A 22,428-nucleotide genomic window follows, 5' to 3' on the forward strand; every position below is an offset into this window, starting at 1 on the left:
ATACTTGTCTTGACTGAGTTTCAGTGAACTAACTTCTGTAATTGTGCCGAAGTCAGGAAAGTCTTACTGACATCATCTTCTTAGCCTTAATGCATAGTTAATGCACACTGAATTGGGGAAAAGTAGAATTTGTAGTGGTTCTGTTCGCCGAGCTGGAAGTTTTTGTTGCAAACGTTTCGTCCCCTGGCTAGGAGACATCATCAGTGCTGTGGAGCCTCCTGCGAAGCGCTTCTTTGATGTTTCCACAGGAGGCTCCACAGCACTGATGATGTCTCCTAGCCAGGGGACGAAACGTTTGCAACAAAAACTTCCAGCTCAGCAAACAGAACCACTACAACAAGCACCCGAGCTACAAATCTTCGCAGGAAACATCAAAGAAGCGCTTCGCAGGAGGCTCCACAGCACTGATGATGTCTCCTAGCCAGGGGACGAAGCGTTTGCAACAAAAACTTCCAGCTCGGCGAACAGAACCACTACAACAAGCACCCGAGCTACAAATCTTCGCACAAAAGTAGAATTTTCTCTCACTGATCACTTTTTGCTCAACTGGGTAACACTTCCAACCTCAAGGGTGAGAAATAAATAATTTTCTCCCCTCACCAAATTTGATCATAATAAGCCTGACATGTAAAATATGATTTATCATTGGTGTTACACACATAATTAAGATACTTAATATTTTTATGATGTTATAAGCTTTCTACATTTTGAACACAGCTGTAAAGAAAACTTTACAGGGGCAGAGGTTTCTTTCTCCCCCCAAGGAGATCCCTTGACCCGGAAGCAGTATAATAAGGAAAATGCATAATTTCCTTAAATGTCTGCAGATTCTATAATTATTTTTAAGAGATTTGAACAGGATGTTAATGAGTTTACATCAATGATAATGAGTATTATGGACCAGACCAGACCCCCTCAAAACATTTCAAGGTAGTCCCTAACTTTCCTAGTTGTTTTAAGCAGATGTTTTTTAGATTAGATTAGATTAGACTTACAGTGTGGAAACAGGCCCTTCGGCCCAACAAGTCCACACCAACCCGCCGAAGCGCAACCCACCCATACCCCTACATTTACCCCTTACCTAACACTACGGGCAAATTTAGCATGGCCAATTCACCTGACCCGCACATCTTTGGACAGTGGGAGGAAACCGGAGCACCCGGAGGAAACCCACGCAGACACGGGGAGAACGTGCAAACTCCACACAGTCAGTCGCCTGAGTCGGGAATTGAACCCGGGTCTCTGGTGCTGTGAGACAGCAGTGCTAACCACTGTGCCACCGTGCCGCCCTTAAAGTGGAAATTCCACGAGTGATTCAGAAAGCCCAAACACTTAGCTGTAAGCAAAACAGAATTAATTCACATACTGCTGAATGAAACACAAACAAAACAGAACCAAATTTAGAATATCTTAACTTATCTGAAAACCCAATCAACTCTATGGCAAGTTAATGATGCTGTTCCAAATACTTGCAACATCTCCATAAACACCCCCTTGGCAAAAAGAAAGGTAAAATTAAAAACACAGGTTCCTACAGGAGAGATGTCAGCGAGAGAGAAGATCAGCATGCAGCTAATTCTTTGGGTCCCCAGCTAAAAGCTTGACCAGCAACTTTTAACAGACTGTTGCTAAAACCTGAGCTGGGAGAACTGGCCGCTCCTCTTTCACTCCAAGTGTTTAAAAAAAACTTAAAATCCTTTTCAAGTAGAAATTTCCAGACATATTAAAACCTCTGCCTTTACGGCTCCTCTTGAGAAGAAAATCAAGGACAGAATAACCTTGTCAAGGGAGCAGCATCGTCACATGAGATTACTAGTAATCTTACTAAGGAATAAGAAATCATTGTTGATATGACCTGACAACTGTCCACTTGAAAACTACATTAACAGGAAGGAACTTAAGACACAAAAGCTGTATTGCCAATTCCAAACTAGAGCTGCAGACACAAAGGAAGCTGAAGTAAGCAATGAGTCAGCATATAGATATACACAAAGAGAAAGCCAGGGAGAGGAGCATTTATGTGACATGAAGTCAGCAGGGCTCTCCACAAAAAGTTTGCTATTTGATAGCAAGAAGAAAATAAAAATTCTAGAAGCTCTTGGGGAAGCACCAGGTGAGTAGCGAAAAGCAAGGGAGTCCTAACATTTTATCTGAATAACTCAGGTGTGGCAAAATGCTAAACAACTGAATCAGAGGGCGAGACTGTGAAGTGAGCATTGTTTGCTGAGTGAAAGCTGCACGATCAGAATTGGTGGGATCAGAGCGAGAGAGAGTTTGTAGAATTGTGTCAGCCACACACAAGGATCGTGTACACAACACGGCTGCCACTGAATGTGACTGGATTGAGCTAAAAAGACTGAGAATGCATGGATGCTTGTGGTGGCATGATATTGTATCAATATTGAAAGTGAAATTTACCTTCCAATGAGTAATTGGTCTATTAATTCATTTTTAATTTGCATTTGTTCTGATTTACATGAAAGGAAAGGCTATAAATAAAGGAACCTTGTGCTAATTTCTTCATCTGGGGTCATTTGGTAAATTTGGTTATTATATTCCACTGTTCCAGCCATGGGACTCATGACATAATGTGTCAGAAGGTGTCAGGAGGTTGTGGAATGACTTGCTAGAGCGGTGGTTCAGATCAATGAGCTGAATGTCCTCCTCCTGGATCTATACTGGGATTTTGCCTGGATTGGTTAAATTAACAGCAAATTCGATCAATATTCAACAATTTGATATAGAAATGTTTAACTTTCCGTTAACATCAGAAAACTATTAAGCTGATTTTTCCCTGGAGCCTTTATCTGTCTAATGAAGATTCATTGATTTGGTTGATTTAATAAGGAGAAGTAAAGCATGATCCAAAAGCACTTTTCTGGAGTGTGATTCTGGGTTAAGGTATTGAATTAGCATTGGCGATTCAGAATGTATAGTTTCCTGCAGCAATTTCAAAGCTGGTCATTTCACCTTAAAATTATGGAGAAAACCTTTACATGTGAAATTTCTCGATGATCTTTCTGATACTTTAAAGAGCTACATAGGGAAATGAAGAAGATTAAGACCATACAACTTTCTAAGGAAATATTTTGACAATTGTGAATATATACATATAGCTTACCGGTAAAATAGATTGTAGATTCTGAGTGGGCGTGCCCTCGGCGCTCGGAGGTCACATGGTCCTCTGATGCGTGCGCAGAGGATGGCCACGTGGTGCTCCGAGACGCGGGCGCGGTCACGTGGTCTCCCTGTTTCTCGTTCCGGAAGAGTGCCGGGAGGTCGGCCGTTTCACGCACCGAAAGTGTGCGAGTCTGCCGTTTCACGCCCGAAAGGAGGCCGCGTGGTGCTCCTTTTCTGAGACAAAGGAGGGTCACGTGGGATTGGACGTCCGGGAATGCAAGGAGGCGGGGAATGGAGTCAGAGCAACAGCCAATTAGAAGACAATCTCACTTGAGTGATGGTATGATGTTTTCTATGGTATAAAAGACTGGGTCAGGAGCAGGAATTCGTCTTTTGTTCTTTGTGAACTGACTTACTTAGTAGTTTGTCAGGGACAGAAAGGTTTAGACCCAGAGCTCTGTATACTTTATCCAGATTCCTGATTTTTTTTTTGACAATTAGATTACTTACAGTGTGGAAACAGGCCCTTCGGCCCAACAAGTCCACACCGACCCGCCGAAGCGCAACCCACCCATACCCCTACATTTACCCCTTACCTAACACTACGGGCAATTTAGCATGGCCAATTCACCTAACCTGCACATCTTTGGACTGTGGGAGGAAACCGGAGCACCCGGAGGAAACCCACGCAGACACGGGGAGAACGTGCAAACTCCACACAGTCAGTCGCCTGAGTCGGGAATTGAACCCGGATCTCAGGCGCTGAGGCAGCAGTGCTAACCACTGTGCCACCGTGCCGCCCACTAAGATGAAGAGCTCCTGCCTGAAATGTTGATTTTCCTGCTCCTCGGACGCTGCCTGACCTGCTGTGCTTTTCCAGCGCAACTCTAATCTTGACCATGTTGGTTTTTGCAGGGGATCTTAATCAGTGCTCCCTCAAAGCTGCATGTCCATGTGGATGAGCAGCAATTGGGAACAAAGAAAAAAGAAAATTACAGAACAGGAACAGGTGCTTTGACACTCAAAGCTTGCGCCAATCCAGATCCTCTTTCTAAACCTGATGCTTATTTCCCAAGGATCTGTATCCTTCCGCTCCCTCCCATTCATGTATCTGTCTAGATACATCTTAAATGACACTGTTGTGCCAGCCTCTACCACCTCCACTGGCAATGCGTTCCAAATACTCACCACCCTCTGCGTAAAGAAACTTCCACACGTCTTCCTTAAACTTTTCCCATCTCACCATGGACTCGTGTCCCCTAGTAATTGAGTCCCCAACTCTGGGAAAATGCTATCCACCCTGTCTATAAGTCTCATGATTTTGTAGACCTCAATCAGGTCCTTCTTCAACCGCAGTGTTTCTCACCTCCTTACCGGGCAACATCCTGGTGAATCTCCTCTGCACTCTCTCCAAAGTATCCACATCCTTTTGATAATGTACACAGTATTCTAAATGTGGCCGAACCAATGTCCTATACAACTGTAACATGACCTGCCAACTCTTCTACTCAGTATCCCATCCAATGAAGGAAAACATGCCATATGCCTTCTTGACCACTTTATTGATCTGTGTTGCTATTTTCAGGGAACAATGGACCTGAACACCCAGATCTCTCTGTACATCAGTTTTCGCCAGGGCTTTTCCACTTACCATATAGTTCGCTCTTGAATTGGATCTTACAAAATGCATTACCTTGCATTTGCCCAGCTTGAACTCCATCTGCCATTTCTCCAATCTATCTATATTCTGCTACATGCTCTGACAGTCTCCTTCACTATCTGCTACTCCACCAATCTCACTGCAAACTTGCTAATCAGACCACCTATATCTTCCTCCAGATCATTTATGTACATCACAAACAACAGTGGTCCCAACACGGAACCCTGTGGAACACCATTGGTCACAGTTCTCTATTTGGTGAAACTCCCTTCCATGATTACTCTGTCTCCTGCTGCCTAGCCAATTCTTTATTCATCTGTTAGTACACCCGGGACCCCATACAACTTCACTTTCTCCATCAGCCTACCATAGGAAACCTTATCAAAAGCCTTACTGAAGTCCATGTATATGACAGCTACAGCCCTTCCCCCATCAAACTAGAACTGCAAGTGGATCGCAGAATTCTGGGCAATGATGGGAAAAATGAATGGGAACGATGGTCTTAACCTGCAGCACTAAAATTGTGGAGTCCATGTAGGTGGATAAAGTCTGAATTACCATCAGACAGAGCTGTCACAGACTTAAAAGATAACCTTCTGCTGAATCGCTTTGATGAACAAGCCATCAGCTGCAGGCAATTATAAACAGTAAGATGTGGCCATATATACTCAATGTCTGTATGCTTGGAATTCAGTTCCAAGAGTCATCCTGCCCTTGAAATGTTAACTCTGTTTCACTCTCCATTGATGTTGTCACACTTACTAAGTTTCTCCAGTGCTTTGCTTTTATCTCAGAAACTCAGCATCTGCATTTTTTTTAATTTTCTGAATGCTTGGCTGAGTTTCAAAAGCTACAACTATCTCCAATTTCACAGTTTGATTGGTAGTTTAAAGAGGCTGTTAATGAGTTAGGGTCTCGATGGAAATTTGTTTTTCGAAGAGATTTATCTTTTAAGGAAATTTAATAAAGTAGCTAGAATGAGAGTTTGCTCGCTAAGTTTGTTGGAGTTGGAATTATATTTGATTGTTAGAATTCTATTTTATCATCTCCCTTCTCGTGAAAGGGTGTGAAGGGTGAGGACGAAAGAGATGAATAGCTTCTGAAACAGCTGGGATGGAATTCCAGAGAACGGAGGTGGTCCTTTTAACCAGCCCAGCTTGGTATCACCACCTCTGTGACTTGTAGGGTCACTGGTTCGACTCCATCGAACAACTACATCCTAGGAGTGCAAATCACGCAAATCAAATACTTTTTAGTGAGGAGTATCCAAGAAGTCAGGAAATGTCCAGATTTAAGCTGCTCTCTTCTGTAGTGATAATGAAGGTAATAATTCAAAGTAAAACTGAAGTGCAACACTAAGAGAGAGCTGCACTGTTGGAGGTGTTGTCTTTTGGGTGGATGTCTCCCATCTCTCGTGAGTGTAAAACATCCAAAGGCATTGTTCAAAGGAGAACCAGAGAGTTTGCTCTGACTAAAAAGAATGGATTATCTGGTCATGAGCACAATCTCTCTGTTAGATATTGCTGTGTGCAATGTGGCTTTTCTGACTCCCACCCTACAATAGAGACAGTACTCTAGAATGTATAAAATATAAAATAGCTTTTTAAACAACATTTAAGATTGTAAAACACTTCAAGATGATCCCAGTGCATAACACTGAGTAGAAGCAAATCACTGCAGATCCTGGAATCTGTACTGAAAAAGACAAATGCTGGATATCACAGCAGTTCAGATAGCATCCATGGAGAGAGAGCAAGCTAATGTTTTAAGTCATAGAGATGTACAGCATGGAAACAGACCCTTTGGTCCAACTCGTCCATGCCGGCCAGATATCCCAATCCAATCTAGTCCCACTTGCCAGCATCCGGCCCATATCCCTCCAAACCCTTCCTATTCATATACCAATCCACATGCCTTTTAAATTGTACTAATCTCCACCACTTCCTCTGACAGCTTATTCCATACACGTACACCCTCTACGTGAAAAAGTTGCCCCTTAGGTCCCTTCTTATCGTAAACCTATGCCCTCGAGTTCTGGACTCCCCCACCCCAGGGAAAAGACATTGTCTATTTATCCTATCCATGCCCCTCATAATTTTATAAACCTCTATAAGGTCACCCTTCAGCCTCCGACGCTGAGGGGAAACAGCCCCAGTCTATTCAACCTCTCCCTATAGCTCAAATCCTCCAATTGTGGCAACATCCTTGTAAATCTTTTCTGAACCCTTTCAAGTTGCACAATATCCTTCCAACAGGAAGGAGACCAGAATTGCATGCAATATTCCAAAAGTGGCCTAACCATTGTCTTGTACAACCGCAACATGACCTCCCAACTCCTGTTATCAATACTCTGACCAATAAAGGAAAGCATACCAAACACCTTTTTCACTATTTTATTTAACTGCGACTCTACTTTCAAGGAGCTATGAACCTGCACTCCAAGGTCTCTTTATTCAGCAATACTCCCTCGAACCTTCCCATTAAGTGTGTAAGTCCTGCTAAGATTTACTTTCCCAAAATGCAGCACCTCACATTTATCTAAATTAAACTCCATCTGCCACTTTTCAGCCCATTGGCCCATCTGATCAAGATCATGTTGTAATCTAAGGTAACCTACTTCGCTGTCCAATACACCTCCAATTTTGGTGTCATCTGCAAACTAATTAACTATACCTCTTATGCTCACATCCAAATCATTTATATAAATGACGAAAAGTAGTGTACCCAGCACGATCCTTGTGGCACTCCACTGGTCACAGGCCTCCAGTCTGAAAGCAGCCCTCCACCATCATCCTGTGTCTTCTACCTTCGAGCCAATTCTGTATCCAAATGGCGAGTTCTCCCTGTATTATATGAGATCTAACCTTGCTAACCAATCTCCAATGGGGAACTTTTTCAAATGCCTTACTTTTAGATCCGGTCTATCCATTTCCATTACTACTTTAAAACTAATAGAATTATGGTTGCTGCCTTCAAAGTGCTCACCCACTGACACCTCAGTCACCTGCCCTGCCTGATTTCCCAAGAGTAGGTCAAGTTTTGCACCCTCTCACGTAGGTACATTCACATACTGAATCAGAAAATTCCCTTGTACACACTTAAATTCCTCTCCATCTAAACCCTTAACATTCTGGCAGTTCCAGTCTATGTTTGGGAGGTTTAAATCCCCTCCCATAACTACCCAATTATTCTTACACATAACGGAGATCTCCTTACAAATTTGTTTCTCGATGACTCTTCATCAGAGCTGAAGTGAAGTGCAGAGGGGATAATATTTATGCTGCTTCTGATTGGGGTGGAGGGTGGAGATAGTGGGCAATGGAGGCTGGGAAAAAAATGTTGGTAGTTCAAATGAAGTGATTGGAATGCGAGAATGGTAGAACAATGGTGTGTCTCCTGCCAGACTTGACAGGACAGAGACTGGGATGGGGGGAGGGGAAAGAGGTCATGGCAATGAGCTAAAAGGGAAGAAATGGTTCACAATGTGAAGGTGTTCAACTGAATATTAAGTCCAGAAGGCTATAAAGTGCCTGGTCTGAAGGTGAGATGTTGTTCCCCCAGTTTGTACTGCAATGACTTGGAGATAAACCTATGCCAACTTTAGCGAGTTAAATCTATATGAATGTTGCTTAATTGGAATGGCAGTTCCTATATCTACATCATGTATAATTAAATTAGTATTTCCCAGAGCATTCTCACATGTCTCCCCATGCAATAGTAATATCCCTTTCAGGTCGTTAGATTTTCCTCTGGAAGATTTCTCAAAATTGAGAGAAATTATTGAGTTCTTAGAGTCATAGAGATGTACAGCACGGAAACAGACACTTCGTCCAACCAGTCTATCCCAACTCAATCTAGTCCCACCTGCCAGCATCTGGCCCATATCCCTCCAAACCCTTCCTATTCATATACCCATACAAATGCCTGTTAAATGTTGCAATTGTACCAGCCTCCACCACTTCCTCTGGCATCTCATTTCATACACGTACCATCCTCCGAGTGAAAAAGTTGCCCCTTAGGTCTCTTTTATATCTTTCCCCTCTCACCCTAAACCTACGCCCTCTAGTTCTGGACTCCCCCACCACAGGGAAAAGATTTTGCCTATTTATCCTATCCATTCCTCATAATTTTGTAAACCTCTATAAGGTTACCCCTCAGCCTCCTACGCTCCAGGGAAAACAGCCCCAGCATGTTCAGCCTCTCCTTATAGCTTAAATCCTCCAACCCTGGCAACATCCTTGTAAATGTTTTCTGAACCCTTTCAAGTTTCACAACATCTTTCTGATAGGAAGGAGACCAGAATTGCACACAATATTCCAATAGTGGCCTAACCAATGTCTTGTACAGCCGCAACATGACCTTCCAATTCCTGTACTCAATACTCTGACCAATAAGAGAAAGCATACTAAATGTCTTTTTCACTATCCTATCTACCTGTGACTCCACTTTCAAGGAGCTATGAACCTGCACTCCAAGGTCTCTTTGTTCAGCAACACTCTCTAGGACTTTACCATTAAGAGTATAAGTCCTGCTAAGATTTGCTTTCCCAAAATGCAGCACCTCGCATTTATCTAAATTAAACTCCATCTGCCACTTCTTAGCCCATTGGTCCATCTGATCAAGATCCTGTCGTAATCGGAGGCAACCTTCTTCGCTGCCCACTCCACCTCCAATTTTGGTGTCATTTGCAAACTTACTAACTGTATCTCTTATGCTCGCATCCAAATCATTTATGTAAATGACAAAAAGTAGAGGGCCCAGTACTGATCCTCGTGGCACTCCACTGGTCACAGGCCTCCAGTCTGAAAAACAACCCTCCACCACCACCCTCTGTCTTCTACCTTTGAGCCAGTTCTGTACCCAAATGGCTAGTTCTCCCTTATTTCCTTGAGATCTAACCTTGCTAGCCAGTATCCCATGGGGAACCTTGTTGAACGGTTTATTAAAGTTCATATAGATCACATCTACTGCTCTGCCCTCATGAATCCTCTTTGTTGCTTCATCAAAAAACTCAATCAAGTTTGTGAGACATGATTTCCCACGCACAAAGCCATGTTGACTATCCCTGATCAGTCCTTGCCTTTCCAAATACATGTACATCCTGTCCCTCAGGATGCCCACCACTGACGTCAGGCTCAGTGGTCTATAGTTTCTTGGTTTCTCCTTACAACCCTTCTTAAACAGTGGCACTACATTAGCCAACCTCCAGTCTTCCAGCACCTCACCTGTGACCATCAATGATATAAATGCCTCAGCAAGGAGCCCATCAATCACTTCTCTAGCTTCCCACAGAGTTCTAGGGTACACCTGACCAGGTCCTGGGGATTTATCCACTTTAATGCTTTTCAAGACATCCAGCACTTCCTCCTCTGTAATATGGACCTTTTGCAAGGCGTCACCATCTATTTCACTACTTTCTATATCTTCCATATCCTTTTCTGCAGTAAATACTGATGCAAAATACTCATTTAGCATCTGCCCCATCTCCTGCAGCTCCACACAAAGGCCACCTTGCTGATTTTTGAGGGGCCCTGTCCTCTCCTAGTTACCCTTTGGTCCTTAATGTATTTGTGAAAACCCTTTGGATTCTCCTTAATTCTATTCCTCACTGTCTAATTCAGAAATCCTCTGAACTTGGTTCTTCACTGTGTGTTGCAACATATTCTCCTTTTGCTTTCCTTCCCTATCAAAATACCTTTTCAGCATATTCATAAGACACACACTGTGAAATTTCTTTCTGTCTGGGGTCCTTATTAAGTAATTCACCTCACTCAATTTCCTTTTGATTTGATATGGTCCACTAAAACTTGCTTTTAAAGGTTTACCTCTCAATGGAAATAACACTAACGCTTTATCTCCATTAGCATGATTGCGACAAGAGCCCCTAGTCTGTTATGGACTAGGCCAGATTCCCTTGAAGTATTTTAAGAAAGTAGCCGAGACCTTATTTTTTTTCTTATTTTAAAGACAGATGTGAAGCGGGTGTTCCCGGTGTGTGCAACTGGTCAAACCACTTGGCTTTGAGCAAAACAGAATTTAAACCCTGTAGTTGAAACACAAACAAGACAGCAGTATTTAGAATTATTGGAAAACTTAACTGATCCAATACTGCACCTAACTAATTAACTGTTCGAATGTAGTAAATCTCATAAACACACCCCTTGGCAAAAATGTAAATTCAAATAATCCTTACAGACAGGACGGAATTATATCCAGTGAGATTTCAGAGGAAGTTAGTTAGGAATCCTTTACTGAAACTTGCAACCTTTCTAGTACTCAAATATCTTGTGATTGCTACATCTAAAATCTAGGACACCCTGAAACTGGGAGAACTGGCCACTCCTTGTTGAAATGTTTTAGCTTGCCAGCTCCCTAGATTCTTTGGCGCCTTTGCCTTTACAATCTCTCTTTAAAAGGTTAATTTGTCCTGGGCTTTTTTGAAGTGACAGCATTGTCATAAATCTGGCAGGAGACACGCCATTGTTCTGCCACTCTTACATTCTGATCACTTTATCTGAACTATCAACATCTTTTCTCCATCAGCGCCCTACATTCACTACACCTAAACCCCCTCCCCCAAACTGTAGCATGACGGCTGTCCCCGCCACACTTCATTTCAGTTCTGAAAAAGAGTCATCTAGACTCAAGATGAGTCTCAAAAGAGTCTCAAGACTCAAGAGACTTGCTGTCTCTCCAGCATTTGTTGTTTTCAGTACAATTCGACACTGAACCACATAACAGGGATATCAGGTATAACAATGAAAGTTTATTCAAAAATGTAAGTCTGAAGGAGAATTGTCGAGAAGGAAGGAGTGACAGACTTTGAAAGGCACTTAGAGATTATGGCTTAGGTAGGTAAAGGCAATGACCACTGAGGTCTCCCCTACTTGATATGCTCTGGTGAAGGCACCACCCTCAATGGTGAACTGATTTATTCAAAAGACCAGAATAGAAGGTGAGTCAGTATAGAGTTTGGGAATGTTCCAGGGATAGAGAGAAGGGCTGGGAGTGATTTTAAATCAAGGATGGAGCCACGTCTATTTGAAGGGAGGTCATGCGAAGCTCCCTTCACCCTGAGTGAGCTCAGTGTGAATCAAACATGATTTGAATGAGGACATGGGCAGCATAACTGCGGATTCAATGAATGTCATAATATGGAGGGGATGGTATTTGTGGTGGGGTTGAGTAGGAATGGGTTGTTTAGGGGTTGGGAGAGAGTGGAATCAGAGTGAGTTGCTGAATGATTGGGGGATCGGCAGGGAGTGGGTTGTTGTGGAGATTGGGATGGGTGTATGACTGTTGTGGGAGTGGGCTGTGGGGAAAGTGAGTGAATTTGTTATGGGGGTGAGGGAGGGAGAGTGTGTTTGTTATAGGAGTTGGGATGGGGGAGTGGGTTGGAAAATAGAAGATTGACTGAGTGAGCATTGAAATCATTGAACCATTCCCTGTCAAAGGGAGTTGATGGAAGGGAACAAACACTTAAGTCAGGATTTGCAATCAGTGACAACAGAATGAAGGTCACTCTTTGTGGGCTTTGAGCAGCAGGATATCCCAACCCAATCTAGTCCCTCCTGCCAGCACTCAGCCCATATCCCTCCAAACCCTTCCTATTCATATACCTATACAAATGCCTCTTAAAGTTTGCAATTGTACCAGCCTCCATCATTTCCTCTGGCATCTCATTCCATACACGTACCACCCTCTGTGTGAAAAAGTTGCCCAGTGGGTCTCTTTTATATCTTTCCCCTTTCACCCTAAACCTATGCCTTCTAGTTCTGGACTCCCTGAACCCCAGGGAAAAGACTTTGCCTATTTACCCTATCCATGCCCCTCATAATTTTGTAAACCTCTATAAGGTTACCCCTCAGCCTCCGATGCTCCAGGGAAAACGTTCCCCACCCTGTTCAGCCTCTCCCTAAAGCTCAAATCCTCCAACCCTGGCAACATCCTTGTAAATCTTTTCTGAACCCTTTCAAGTTTCACAACATCTTTTCGATAGGAAGGAGACCAGAATTGCATGTAATACTGTGGTCTAACCAATGCCCTGTACAGCCTCAACATAACCTCCTAACTCCTGTACTTAATACTCTGACCAATAAAGGAAAGCATACCAAATGCCTCCTGCACTATCCTATCTACCTGCGACTCCACTTTCAAGGAGCTATGAACCTGCATTCCAAGGTCTCTTTGTTCAGCAACACTCTCTAGGACCTTACCATTAAGTGTATAAATCCTGCTAAGATTTGCTTTCCCAAAATACAGCACTTCGCATTTATCTGAATTAAACTCCATCTGCTACCTCTCAGCCCACTGGTCCATCTGGTCAAGATCCTGTTGTAATCTGAGGTAACCTCCTTCGCTGTCCAGTCCACCTCCAATTTTGGTATCATCTGCAAACTTACTAAATGTACCTTATGCTCACATCCAAATCATTTGTGTAAATGACAAAAAGTAGAGGACCCAGCACCGATCCTTGTGGCACTCCAATGGTTATAAGTCTCCAGTCTGACAAACAACCCTCCACCACCACCCTCTGTCTTCTACCTTTGAGCCAGTTCTGTATCCAAATGGCTAATTCTCCCTGTATTCCGTGAGATCTATCCTTGCTAATCAGTCTCCCACTGGGAACCTTGTGGAACCCCTCACTGAAGTCCATAGAGATTCACATCTACTGCTCTGCCCTCATCAGTTCTCTTTGTTACTTCCTCAAAAAACAATCAAGTTTGTGAGACATGATTTCCCATGCACAAAGCCATGTTAACTATCCCTAATCAGTCCTTGTCCTTCCAAATACATGTACATCCTGTCCCTCAGGATTCCCTCCAACACCTTGCCCACCACCGACGTCAGGATCAATGGTCTATAGTTCCCTGGCTTGTCCTTACCACTCTTCTTAAACAGTGGCACCACGTTAGCCAACCTCCAGTCTTCCGGCACCTCAACTGTGACTATCGATGATACAAATATCTCAGCAAGAGGCCCAGCAATCACTTCTCTAGCTTCCCACAGAGTTCTAGAATACACTTGATCAGGTCCTGGGGATTTATCCATCTTTACGCATTCCAAGATATCCAGCACTTCCTCCTCTGTAATATGGACATTCTGCAAGATGTCACCATCTGTTTCCCTACATTCTACATCTTCCAAGTTCTTTTCCACTGTAAATACTGATGCAAAATATTCATTTAGCATCTGCCCCATCTCCTGCGACTCCACACAAAGGCCACCTTGCTGATCTTTGAGGGGCCCTATTCTCTCCCTAGTTACCCTTTTGTCCTTAATGTATTTGTAAAAACTCTTTGGATTCTGCTTAATTCTATTTGCCAAAGCTATCTTATGATAATTCTTCTTAGCATGGCTCTCTCCACATGAGGCTGTGAGACAGGTGATAAGTTCAAGAAACAAACTGCAGGATCCTCACATAAACAGTGTCAAAATTAGAATATTTAAATCCATTCGGTAAAACAAATTAAAGGGAAGAGAGCATTTTTAGGCGTCTGGATTGACAGTCCAGCAATAAAACCACTCGGACAATGCCATCCCTTACCAAAAAGTGTACAAGTACACAGAATCCTCAAGAGAAAAAACCTAAGAGGTAATGAAAGGACTGAGTTTGAACTGCATACACCTCGATTACAATTTTCCTGTCATTCATACAGTTTTTCTTGTGAGTCTGCACCAGTGATTTGTAGGACTACTGGGTCCGAGTGAAGGCTGTATTGCAACTAGAAAAAAAAGAGGATATGGTTAGTTTTAAAAAAAACACAGACTTGCATTGCTATGGCACCTTTCAGGGCTCTAGATATCCTATAACGCTTTGCAGCCAATGAGGTTTTTTTATGAAGTGTGCTAATTGTTGACGAAACAATTTATACGCAGCAAGATCCCGCACTAATAATAATCTTTTGGCAACGTAGGGTTAAATATTGGTGCCAGGGTGAACTTAGCCCAGTCTTCAGAATATTGACAAGTCAATCTTTAAAATTCACTCAAGGTGGCAGAGGACTTCAACAATTGATCCGAAAGACCATCTTGCATCGACACTGAAGCCATCTGGGCACTATCCCGCTGAGTGACTGTTGCTGCCGTGATACTGAAGTGTGGTAACAGCCTGGGCTCTCTGAATTCGGTCGAGATATCTGCAGTCCTCACTTTCATCTCTCCGAATGCGGTGGCATGGGTCCTGATTCTGCCAGTTCTAATCGAGCAGCACTGGATTAAAGGAGTGGGAAGGGAAAAGAGTTCATGAGTGAGGAGAGTACACACAAACACAGGGTGGAACACAGATCCTTGAAACAGGTTCCATGGAGTCACTTATCAGTTGTTCAGGACTGAGACAAGTTAACATTTCTTCACTCAGATAGTAAGGTTGGATCACTGAGAATATTTTTAAAAATTGATAAATTGTTTGCCCTCATTGGAAGGGGCACTCAGTGTTAGGATAGACAAGTTACATTGCACTTTACAGAACTATAGTTAGGCCACACCTGGAATATTGTGAACAGTTCTGGTTATCACAATACCAGAAGCATGTGGATGCTTTGGAGAGGTGACAGAAAAAGTTTACTAGGATGTTGCCTGGTATGGGGGATTTTAGCTATGAATAAAGGTTGGATGGACTGTGTTTGTATTCACTGAAATGCAGGAGCTCTAACAGATGTTTATAAGATTGTGAATGGCATGGAAAGTATGAGGCTTTTTCCCAGGGTGGAAGGATCAATTACCAGAGGTCACAGGTCAAAGGAGAGTTTCAGAAATGTGCAAGGTCCATTTTTCTCACACACGGTGGTGAATGCCTGGAACGGACTGCCAGATTCATAGAATCCCTCCAGTGTGGAAACAGTCCAACACGTCCATACCCACCCAGACCCATTCCCCTGGCCTATTATTCTACATTTATACCTCGTAATGCACCTAACCACAGATCCTTGAACAATTGGCCAATTCACCTGACCTACACATCTTTAGATTGTGGAAGGAAACTGAAGCACTTGGAGGAAACCCACGCAGACACGGAGAGAATGTGCAATCTCCTCACAGACAGTTGCCTGAGGCGGGAATTGAACCCTGGTCCCTGGTGCTGTGATGCAGCAGTGCTAACCACTCAGGCACTGTGGCGCCGCACAGTGGTGGTGGAAGCAGACACAATAGCAGCATTCAAGAAGCACCTGGATGAATACATGAATAGGAAGAGAATAGAAGGAAATGGATCCTATAAGTAAAGACAATTTTAGTATGGAAGAGTAAAATGTGGTGTTTCACCTGGAAAGGCTGAGGGGCCTGTTACTGTGTGTATTGTTCTTTGACAACTCAGATTAATAAAGATGAAAGAGACCAACAGTAATAATAAAATTGCAATATATATTCTTAAAATCATTCTATAAGAAGTCTGAAGGAATAACAACACACATTCTTGTAAAACGACAATTCTGAAGGCCAGATTTCTTTTGGCTATAATTAACATTTATCATACTGCTTAGAATTAATTTACACCAATTTTGTTTTTTTTGGCATGTTCAGGGCAGCACAAGTCAACTTGTGTGCCAGAAGTTATTGTCCAATTAATACCTGCCTGCCTTCTGTTGTGGATCAGACCTCTCAGAACATTTCAAGAAGGTAGCCCAGACCCCAACTTTGCTAGTTGTTTTAAGCAGGTGTCTAGTACATAGTCCAGGAGAGAATCAGCTGGTCAAACCACTTAGTTTTAAACAAAACAGAATTTATCTACAAGATTACTGAATGAAACAAACAACAGAAAACAAAATACTGAATAACTTATCCAATCCAAAAACCCAACAGACTATTCCAACTTAATGGTGCTATTCCAAATACTTACAACAATCCCCATAAATACCCCTTGGCACAAAAGGTAAAATCAAACACAAGTTCTTACAGGATAGAAGTCAGAGAGAGAGTACCAGCCTGGACCACTTCTGTAGGTCCAGCAGCCTTCTTTTTCCACAGTACTGCTAAAAAAAAAAGACCAAACCAGAGAAAAACTGAGTTGGGAGAACTGGCCACACGCCTTTCATTATACAAGTGTTTTAATTAAAACTTGAAAGCCTTCTGCCTGTGGCAGTCTCTGTTAGCTATTATCAACTTGGCCATAAAACCCTTCAGTGCCAGACTTTTAGAAGTCGGTGTTGTTTACGACCGCTCTGAAAAAACCCAGAGTCCAATCATATACACTGATCATATTCGAGAGTGTGGTGCTGGAAAATCACAGCAGGTCAGGCAGCATCTAAGGAATTGGAAAATCGATGTTTTGGGCAAAAGGACTGCATAACCTTGTTAAAGGAGCAGCTTCGTCACACCTCCCCCCTTAGAAAAAAAATGAACCATCAATATCTCAAGATTGGACCATTTTAAAGCCCCTTAAAAAACTTTGTTAGTACTCTGACACACACATATACATTACACTGACTATAAACTTGCAAACATACACAATTACATTCCTTTTCAGTCTGTTGCACGCCTGCCACTGAACGCCCGTTTCTCATTCGCCTTGACAACGCGTTGACAATCACATTTTCCCATCCTGCTGCATACATAATTTTCCAATTGAATGGCTGCAACAAGTGCCATCTAACAAGTCTGACATTATTGTCCTTAAATTTCTCCAAAAACTTTAATGGGTTATGATCAATGTAGGCAAAGTGAGGACTACAGATGCTGGAGACTAGAGTCGAGAGTATGGTGCTAGCAAAGCACAGATCAGTCATCTGAGGAACAGCAAAATCCTGATTCAGGCCTTTTGCCCAAAACATCGATTTTCCTGTTCCTTAGATGCTGCCTGACCTTCTGTGCTTTTCCAGCAACACACTCTCGAGTATGATCAATGTATATGATTGTCTCAGATTCATTACTGGTAATATAAACACTGAAATATTGTAATGCCAGCACCAAGCTCAAAGTCCCCTTTTCAACTGTCAAATATTTATGCTGATCAATGTTCAACTTCAAGGAGTAATACCCGATAGGTCTTCTCATTGTCTTCTTGCTAGGTGTGGCTAATACTGGGGAAGTGGCTAGCATAGCTTTCAGGCTGTCAAATGCCTTCTGAAAGTCCAATGTCCATTGAAACCTCTTGCCTTTCGTTAGCAATTCAGTGAGTGGAGCAACCGCACTCCTAAACTTTGGTACAAATTTTTGATACAATCCATTCAATTCCAGAAATCGTAGTACTGGTCTTTCTGTCGATGGTATGGGTAACTCCCCAATTACCTTTGCTTTTGCATCACATGGGGCAATGTCCAATAATCTGGCCCAGGAAGCTGACTTGGGCTTTGGCAAATACACTTTTAGCTAGGCTTATCACTAAGCTTACCTTCTGAAGTCCATTGAACAAGTCTGATAAAGGTTGTAAATGTTCCTTCCAAGTGTGACTAAAAATCACCAGGTCATGGATATATATGACACAGTTGGGTAATCCAGCAATGACCTTACTGGTTAGTTGCTGAAACGTGGCTAGTGCATTTTTCATGTCAAATGGCATAACTTTAAACCGATACTGTCCATTAAGCATTACAAAAGCCAAAATGGCCTTTGGATTTGCTCTGGTCAGAAAGACCAATTTAGAAACATAGGTTGCTTGTCCCACCTTTTTAACACAGTCTCCCACATGTGGAATCAGATATGCATCAGTCTTTGTAACTGCACTGACTTAGTGATAGTCCACAAACAACCACTGGGTACCATCTGGTTTTGGCACCATTACTATGGGTGAGCTCCAGTCACTGTAACTGACTTTGATTATGTTGTCTTGGAGTATACATTCAGTCTCCTTTTGAACCTATGCCAACTTTAGAGGGTTATGCCTATAATGATGTTGCTAATTACAACAGCATCTCCTATATCTACATTATGCAGAATTAGGTTAGTACTTCCCAGCTTATTTCCACTTATCTCATGTAAGAGTAATAACTTTTTCAGGTCATCTCAATTTTCCTCTGGAAGGTACCTCAATAATTTATCCCAATTCTTGACAATTTCCTAATTGTCCAATTTAATTTGAGGAATGTCCAATTCAGAATCCTCTGAACTTGGTTCCTCCCTCTGTTGTAATCAATAACACATTCCCCTCTTGCTTTCCTACCCTGTCAGAATACCTCTTGAGCCTATTCACATGACACAGAGATCTCTCTCTGTCTACAGTCCCTATAGATTAGTTCACTTTACTCAATTTCATTTCGACTTGATAAGGTCCACTAAAGTTCACTTATCACTGCAAGCAACACTAATACTTTATCTCTGGAAGCAAAATTGTGAAATTTTGATTTGTCTGCTTCCTGTTTCATTATATGCTGTGATACTTTTGAATGCCGTCTAGTCAACTCCTCAGCTCTATTTAATTATGCCCTAAAATTTGACAGTCCGAAAATGGGGTTTCTGAATTTTGACTTACCTTAATCAACTTTAACGGTCCTTTCAGTTCATGCCCAAAAACAACTCAAATGGACTGAATTTGCTTGATTCATTTGGTGCATCTCTGACCCCAAAAAGCACAAACTGAATTCCCTTATCCTAATTATCTGGATAGTCTTAACTATAAGCTCTCAGCATGGCATCTTTCGAGCACTCCCTGCAATGCTGGATGGTACGCAATAGATTTGAATTGTTTTATTCCCAAGCTGTTCATAACTTGCTTGAATAATTTTGATGTGAAATTTTACCCTAGATCTGATTGTATCATGAAAAGTTTGAGTAATTCCTCTACAATACTTTTAGCTGTGATATTACATCATCATGGAATAGCCTCTGGAAATCTAGCCAACACATTTATTATTGTGAACAAATACTGATTCCCACTTTTTGTTTGAGGTAGGGGATCTATGTAACCTACTGCGAATCCTCTTACAAGGATGCCTTCCTTGAAGAAGCTCTCTTCCTCCCTCTACAAGGATTTCAGTGAGTCCTCTCTCACTGAACCCCCAGGTCATCTCCTCTGCCTCCATCGCCCCTCCCCCTAGTCCCTCCTCCCTACCTTTTATCTTAGCCTGCTTGGCTCTCTCTCTCTTATTCCTGATGAAGGGCTTATGCTCGAAACGTCGAATTCCCTATTCCTGAGATGCTGCCTGGCCTGCTGTGCTTTGACCAGCAACACATTTGCAGCTGTGATCTATGTAACCAATTAAAGATGCTTGTAAAAAAGGTCCTCAAATGCAGGAATACGTATTAAAAGGTACGGGTTTTATTTCTACTGTGGTTTTCCAATTATCTGGCATGTATGATACATCTAGTAATATTCAACTACATCTTTGTGTAGCTCAGGCCAGTAAAAATGTCTTTCTATTTTAGCCTATGTTTTCCTCACTCCTAAGTGACCCTCAAGTGGTAGCTGATGTGCCACTTGCAACACCTTCTTTCTATATCCCACTGGCAATACAATTTGATGAACTGCTGCCCAATTGTCACATGCCTGATTGTGTGATGGTCTCCATTTCCTCATTAAGACATCATTTTTAAGATAATAACATTCAGGGATACATTCAGGTTCATTTACTGTGTATGCCTTTTGATAAAATTGCTTTAAGTTTTCTTCTTTCTGCTGTAAAGCAGTTAATTTATCGGAGTTAAAGATGTCTGCTTTGTCATTTATCTGCTCCTGGCTTGTCTCAACCATCTGAGCAAACAGGGTCTCTGCTAATTCCACTTCAACTTTCTTATCTGTACTCTGATCTCTCCAGTTTCAACTGATGACTTTGTGACCTTGTTAACACACAGTCAGGAAAAGTTCCAGAATGTGTGTCCTGCAATAGTTCAGTTGCCTGAGTTTCCACTGGCTTTTGAACCACAGTGGGGTGCACTCCTACCAGTGAATTAGCTATATCATTAGCAAGGACAAAATTGTATTCCTGAAGCTGAGAAATTGTTCAGTACTTCTACCACAAATTCTCCACTCCTCACTGGACATTCTAACCTTACTTTACATAACTGAGCGCTTTTTGTCTCACTGTGACTTCCAATTATTATTACCTTTTCTGGAATTAGTCCTTAGTGCAGATCTCATCTTCCAAACCTCACAGACTGAGGGGATCCTGTGTCTCTTAATATTGTAACCTCTTTACCAGCTGCTCCTGTCCTATGCAAGCAAGCTTTACCTTTGCAGGTATATGGTTTAAGATGATCTGGCACTTGCTCCTTAACCAACCTCCGACCAGTTTGTACATTCTGGTGCAGCTTTCTGCTGTTTCGCCACAGTGCTTTCTGCTACCATTCTAACAAAATTCACTGGCTTGTCCTGTTTTTCTACATCTGGTTTTCCAGGGTTTCTCCTAACACATGAATACTATAATTTCACATGGCCCACATTATTGCAGTGAAAACACTGGAGGTTTTTTAACTTCTGCCCCCTTCAAGGGTTTCCTTTTTACCCTGTGGTAAGTTATCCTTATGATCTACCCTTCCTATGTGAGGATTTCTCTTTTTCTCAATTTCTATCTCACATGGATTGATATCGATTCTGGAAGCCAAGCTTTGCTTTATGAGCCAACTCAATCAGCAGCCATTTCAGCTGCTAAGCTTGCCGGTTTAACTCTCTGCTCTTCCATGACTTCTCCCTCCTTCAGAAAGTGTATTTTTGAATTTCTGTGCAAGTGCCAATTTCTGAAGTTCAAACTCCCTTCCTTTCCTCTCTTTTTCTCTCTCTTCTCCTTTTAATCGCATTTCCTTGAATTTTGCCTCTAACTCAAGGTGCTTCATTTGAAATTGAATTTTAGCCATCTCTAAAGATTCTGATGGTGTTTCTAGCAAATTTAAATGCTGAGCTACTGCGCTGTAATTATCTCTCCTTCCCTCATGGAAGGAGCAGCTCCAACTCCAGCCTGTCTGCTAATTCCTGCTGCGTGGTCTTAATCACCTTTTGTAAAACTTTCAAGATCACTTCTTCCACCCCAGAAAACTCTTAGTGATTGAAAGAGCCTTTGCTATTCCAAGCACCGTTTAAACCAACCAAATTCAACACCCAGAACAAAAGACACTAACATCTACCACTCGTTGCCTTCAAGTCCAACAATCTGAATCCCAATTTGAAACTACAGGGCAAATCCCGCAGAGTCCCCAGTCTGTTTTGGACCAGACCAGACCCCTCAAAATATTTCAAAATGGTAGCCCAGACCCCAACTTTGCTAGTTGTCTTAAGCAGGTGTCAAGTGCTGTTTGCATGGAAGTCGCAAGACTGGTTTTTACAACTGGTTTGTCAAGAATCCGATATTAACACAGTTTAAATAACACTGGGGAACAGAAATTAACACGTTTTTACCTGCAACTGGGAGATTTGACAGCTGACTGATAGCAGATTTGAGGAGGAGGCTGTTTTTGTTTGCTGGGAATTTCAGCTAAGAGCTGGATTTTCAAGATTTTAAGTTTTTCTTCTCTTTTGCATGCTTAAGATTAAAAACTGTGACTAAGGGAAGTATATATTTTTTTAAAAAGGTTTTTCTTTTCAAGAGCCTCTTCATTTAGGCCTTTTAATATTGAATATAATGTTCAAGTTCTCCCAGCATAGTATGTCAGCAATAAATCAGTCTATAAACATCAGTGAGCAAAAGTGCTACTTGATAGCGTTGTTGCTGACACTCATGCCGGTGATCAACAGCATTGGTTTCGATGCGCCCTCATCTGTTGGAAAGGATTTTCCTGTTGAACAT

This window comes from Hemiscyllium ocellatum, chromosome 28, assembly GCF_020745735.1.
Source record: "Hemiscyllium ocellatum isolate sHemOce1 chromosome 28, sHemOce1.pat.X.cur, whole genome shotgun sequence".
Classification (NCBI taxonomy): Eukaryota; Metazoa; Chordata; class Chondrichthyes; order Orectolobiformes; family Hemiscylliidae; genus Hemiscyllium; species Hemiscyllium ocellatum.